We start from the raw sequence: 6121 nt of genomic DNA, 5'->3' as shown, positions 1-6121 counted from the left end.
CAGACGGACGACTCACGACGCGTCCTTGGCGACGATCGGCTGCGACTCGGAGCGCGGTCTCGGAGAGTCGTTTGATTCGTCGGCCATGACGCGAGACGTACTCGTGTCGCCGAGCAGCGTTGGCGCCGCGGAAGCCGTAGCAGACACGAAGCCGCTAGGCTCTCCAGCGCTTCTGCGTCGTGTCGCGTCGCTCGACGGTGTACGAGAGAATCTCCATGCCTCCGTCGTTTTCGGCGGCTTCCACGACAACGCGCAGCTCTCCTTTGTCGTGTCGGGGATGGTGAGAGGACCCTCGGTGGGCCCGGTCGATCAAACCAACACAGCGATTCGTGAGATCATTCGTTGACATTAGGCCCTGTGTGGGTGCATGTCACAATCACCGTATATAAATATATATATATAATATATATATATATATATATATATATATATTATATCACCTAATAATAATCTTTATACCTATATCTTCAATCCCCATCGCCTTTACCTAGATCGCCATCATCAACATTACCATCAATCACCCTGTATTAAGATTAAGACACTAAACACAATCAATATTAAGAAATGAGTAAAAAGCAATAAATGAGTAAAATGCTGTAAAATTAGAAAACCTTAAGACTAAAAAAGAGCAATAACATATGAATGAATGCGCGCTGACCTTTGACGGTGACTTTAACAAGATGCCGAATCCTGTGCTCGTGGTCATTGCGTACGCTGACCGTGTACTCGGCCGTGTCCGAGCGCTCGGCAGAGCTCACCATTATCTGACTGCTCGTCTCGGTTGTGGTTACCGACACATCTGATGAGAGAGCATTAAGATCACACTAAGCGAACAAGCACTCACACACGCACACGCACGCACGCGCGCACACAACACACACACATACACAAACGCACGCATCACGCACACGCAGCACGCACACGCACACGCACACCGCACACGACACACGCACACGCACACACGCACACCCCCCCACACGACACACACACACACACACACACACACACACCACACAAGTCACTGGTCATGACTATATAGCAACGTTGAGTTGTAAATTGAAATAACTGAACCAGTTGTTATGATGGGGGTTCAACACGTTTGATAGAATTACATTTTTGAGATAATGCTTTGGTACACAATTGCACAGGTTACAGATGTTAGAATATGTCGGGGACAGATGGTACGCATGACACCGCTTGCACACGTACCTGTGGAAGATTCCACAGGCCTTCTCTTGCCTTTGTCCATTTTAGTCTGGAGTAGGTTCGCGCCGACAAACCGACATTTAATTCAAAAGGCTGACCAGCTTATGACTTGAGGTCTCTCAGACCGATACATCCAGTTTCGGCGCAACTATTGAAGAAATCACCACGAAACACGAAAAACAAATTTAATTTCACAAGACACATACGTTCACAAAACTTCGCACAACAATTATCGCATTAGCACATAGTACGTTTCAAATCTCTCTGAAGGAGGTGATTCGCGCGTATGCGAGATCACGGCGAGATGCGAACATTGCAACGCGTCATTATACTCAAATGTTCTGCTAACAATCCAGATCTACGTTACACGTACTTCGTGTCTAAAGCAGTTAAAGGTGTAGGAGAACCACTTTATAAGTAAAGAGGAGAGAGAGAGAGGGGGGCGCGAAAGAGAGAGCGAGCAATCGAGGTGAGTGAAGAGAGAGAGAGAGCGGAGAGAAAAGAGAGAGAGAGGGAGCGCGAGAGAACGGGCGGAGAGAGAGAGAGTGAAAGAGAGAGTGAGAGTGAGAAACAAAGACAGTGATAGAAAAACACACAGGAAAGGAAGAGAAAGAGAAAGAGATAGGAAGTGCGAGCGGCGCGAGAGAATCGAGAGACGCTAATTCACTTCACCGAATCTAGGCTTGGCGACCATTGGCTGTGACGCTCACTAGGCTCGTGGGCCCGCCTTCGTTCACGGCAACGATCCTGAACTGAATACTCAACGCCCTGCCGCAGCCGACCGGCCGTGTACTCAGCTTCTCGCTCGTTCCGCCTCCGACATTCGCGCATCTGTTGTCTCGTATCTCGATGACGTATTTCAGTATCGGGGAGCCACCGTCGCTCTCGGGTTTCGTCCACTTTAGGTCGGCGTGGTCGCTGTTTCAGTCGCGTAACCTCTGGTCGTCCGGGGCGCTGGGCTCGTCTACAATATAGAGATTCGTGTGTGCAAACGACGCGTCCAGAATTGTTATATTAATATAGCACATGCATTCCATCATTTATATCAGGAGAACATGCTATCTCTATTCACGTTTTCCTGATTATATGATATAACATCGTCGCTGACAGATAGGAAATTGATTGTGTGTGTGTATGTGTATTGTGTGTGGTGTGTTGTGTATGTGTGTGGGTGTGTGGTGTGTGCATGTGTGTGTGTGTGTGTGTGTGTGTTTGTGTGTGTGACAGTTGTGTGTGTATGTGCATGGTGTGTGTTGTGTGTGTGTGCGCGCGCGCAGTGTGTTGCGTGTGCGTGTGTGTGCTGTGTGTGGTGTGTGTGTGTGTGTGTGTGTGTGTGTGTGTGTGTGTTCATGTGCGCGCGCGATTGCGTGTGTATATATATATATATATTTATATATATATATATATGTGTGTATGTGTGTTTGGTGTGTGTGTGTGTGTGGTGTGTGTGTGTGTGTGTGTGTATGTGTGTATATGTGTGTGTATGTGCGTGCGTGCGCGTGCGTGCGTACGTGCGTGCGTGTGTGTGTATGAGTGCTACGTGCGTGCGTGCGTACGTTGGTGTGTGTGTGTGCATGTGCATGTGCGCGCGCGTGTGTCTGTGTGTGCGTGTGTGTCTGTGTGCGCGCGTTGTGTACGTGTGTGTGTTGCTGCGCGCGCGTGTGGTGCGCGCCGGCGCGCGTGTGTGTGTATGTGTGGTCGTGTGTTGTGTGTCGGTGTGGTGTTCGTGTGTAGTGTGTGTTGCGTATGTGTGGTGTTGGCTGTGTGTGGTCTGTGTGTGTGTGCGTGTGTTGTGTGTGTGCATATATATACTGCAGTAGATTGGATCTAGCCATAACGCATATCAGAGGTATTGCAGTGTGCAGACGCCACGCCGGATCGGGGTGGTCCTCATTTTCGAATTTTTCATGAATCTAAATACGCGCATACTTTCCGTCTCCTCCGCGCAGGTGGAATAAAGATGCCGCCAGAGTTTATTGAGAAGCCAGCAGTGGTGCCGTCCCAGGACGCCAGCCGTCTCATCATCGAGTGCCTCGTACGCGCCAAGCCCGATCCGGACATGCAGTGGTACTTTGCCGGCAGCAAGCTGAGCAGCGGCGACCGCTACGCGATGCAGATCAGACAGCAAGGTTCCACCAACTTCCTCGCCACTCTCGAGATCAAGGTCAGCACGAGATGATGAGCAAGTTTGTAATATAGGAAAATGGCGTGGGCAGCATAGTGGGAAAAGGCGTGTCCTCGTTTAGATACCGCTTGGTGGCGCCGCTATATTACCGACTGGTAACTATAGGGAACAGAGAATTAGACAGCGAGTCTGGTAACTAGGGATCTGATAACTAGAGAGTCTGGTAACTAGGAAGCGAGTAACGTGGAAGTCTGGTAACTAGGGAACAGATAATTAGACAGCGAGTCTGGTAACTAGGGAGCTGATAACTAGGGAGTCTGGTAACTAGGAAACGAGTAACGGGGAAGTCTGGTAACTAAGGTACAGATAATTAGACATCGAGTCTGGTAACTAGGGAGCTGATAACTAGGGAGTCTGGTAACTAGGAAACGAGTAACGGGGAAGTCTGGTAACTAGAGTCCGGTAACTAGGGGTCCGGTAACTTGGGAGTCTAGTAATTAGGAAGCGAGTAACTAGGAAGTCTATGGTGTACTATGGGAAGGGGAGTAACTAGGCAACAGATAACTAGAGAGTCTGGTAACTAGAGAGCGGGTAACTGGGTAGGCGGGCGGGTAACTAGGAATCGGATATTTAGGGAGTCTGGACGCATTCGTGTCCAGCTAGCGATGAGTGCAATAACTTACAAATGCAATGCAAGAATCACGACAAATGATCAAAGATAAGAATCAGAAAATATTAAACAGTCCTTATTTCGCCGCACGCGCTGTATATCATGTTATTCGTTATTAATTCGCGTTACAGGGAGTCACGGAGGCGGACAGAGGTCTGTATAAAGTTACCGCCAGCAACAACATGGGAGAGGCGTCGGCTGAATTGGAAGTCAAGTAAGTGGGGATGTCATATTAGAACTGGAGGGCGAGTTCCATCGAAGTCACTGCTGTTATGGTTTTGAGCAATGTACTCTATACCGATATGCCTCAGTCGACACTGCTAAAGAAAGCAATTTATCTCACTCGTTGGCAAGGCTAACAACCTCATATATAGACGAGCTAGTAGTTTTGCTAGACAAAGCCTGTAAATGAAGCGAAAACAACGCAACTGCCGAGGGCCTATGCTCTACGATTGGAGCCAAATGACTGAAAGGTGTCATATTAGAGATCCCGTAATAAGGGCTATGCGCAGAGCAAACGACGCTAGAAAATCTAAATGCAGAAGCAACGATATTTAGCTTGCAGCTATCTTGGTTGCGCATTTCCATGTAGTTGCATCTATTATCACAAGCAATAACTGTCAGAAATCAAACATACCATGGATAGCTAGCTTGAAGAAGGTCTGTCTATCTAGATTAGCGGTTTAAATGATAGATATAGCCTGGAAAATCAAAAACACATGACGGAAAGCTATTTATCGCAGATGGATGGAAACATGATAACATGAATATCCTCTAGGCAAAAATTAGGCTGGCAGGCAGTCTCTCATTATAGAACTGCGCTTTGTGGAGGTATAATAGGGAAGGCACGTGGCAGACGCTTCGGGATGCTCTCTTCTGGAAATTGTTTTAAGACGAAGCTGCGTAGGCGACGGCCAGCGAATAAGCTATATAACCGAGGAATCGGCATAAGCAAAACCGGATTGTTTACCGTAATAAAGCACATTTATAATGCGACGAAACCAACAAACGAGTCTGAAACCAATCAGAGACCGACCATCGAGAAGTAGAATACAGCAGAATAGACGAGATTAGATTATTATTTTGTTATTTTATATTATCGCATAAACCTCATATTTATTCTGTTATTATTCACTTTAGGGATGAGGTCAAGATTGAGATCGAAGAGAAGAAGCAGAAGCCCTCCTTTGTGGAGAAGCTCGTTGACAAGAATGGGATTGTCGCAGGCCTTATTGAGCTTACCTGTAAAGTCGAGGGTCATCCCATGCCAACGGTGACCTGGTACAGGTAAGTGCGACAATCACAGTTAGATTCGGTTTTTTTTTCAAAGCCATTCCCTGTCACTGTTTATATCCCTTAGAAACTATTGCCTAAATGTAATATAATGTAATATAATCAGGAGTTAATAAAGACAATTTGTCTTTATTAACTCTTTATATAATGTAATAATGTAATGTAATGTAATATAATGTAATGTAATGTAATGATGTAATGTAATGTAATGTAATGTAATGTAATGTAATATAATGTAATGTAATGTAATGTAATGTAATGTAATGTAATGTAATGTAATGTAATGTAATGTAATGTAATGTAATGTAATGTAATGTAATGTAATGTAATGATGTAATGTAATGTAACGTAACGTAATGTAATGTAGTGTGATAAAATTTAATGTAACATAACAAACATACAAACAACAACACACACAAAACAATACAAACATACAAACATAAAAAATAATAATGAAACTAACGCAATGCATTAGGATGTAATACAGTGTTATCAAATGTATCGTGTTCGCACGTGTACGTGTGCGCGGACGACGCTCGCACATCTCGTGTTAACGCTCTCGCGGTTTCAATGGCTACACTCTAGGAACGAAGTCTTGATCATGAAGTCTAAGAACTACCAGATGACGATGGATGAAGACGGCGTGTGTCATCTGTTCATCATGGAGCTGTCGCTGGATGATGCTGGCAGCTACACTTGCAAAGCCATTAACCAGCACGGCAAGGCAAAGACCTCCTGTGACGTCACCGTCGAAGGTGACTCATGCGGCTTATGCATTTGATATTGCCCGCCAAACGAAATGTCACTGCGCAGGACGATGATAGATT

General features: G+C 45.9%; 1 protein-coding gene across 1 annotated transcript in view; it reads left to right on the top strand.

Moving 5' to 3' along the window:
- Nucleotides 1-6121, top strand: part of LOC106813160 (titin-like) — a 180648-nt gene that overhangs the window by 11507 nt on the left and 163020 nt on the right. The window lies entirely within an intron of this gene.

Source organism: Priapulus caudatus, unplaced genomic scaffold, assembly GCF_000485595.1.
Source record: "Priapulus caudatus unplaced genomic scaffold, Priapulus_caudatus-5.0.1 Scaffold0, whole genome shotgun sequence".
Taxonomy (NCBI): Eukaryota; Metazoa; Priapulida; class Priapulimorpha; order Priapulimorphida; family Priapulidae; genus Priapulus; species Priapulus caudatus.
This window is presented reverse-complemented; position numbering and strand designations above follow the sequence as displayed.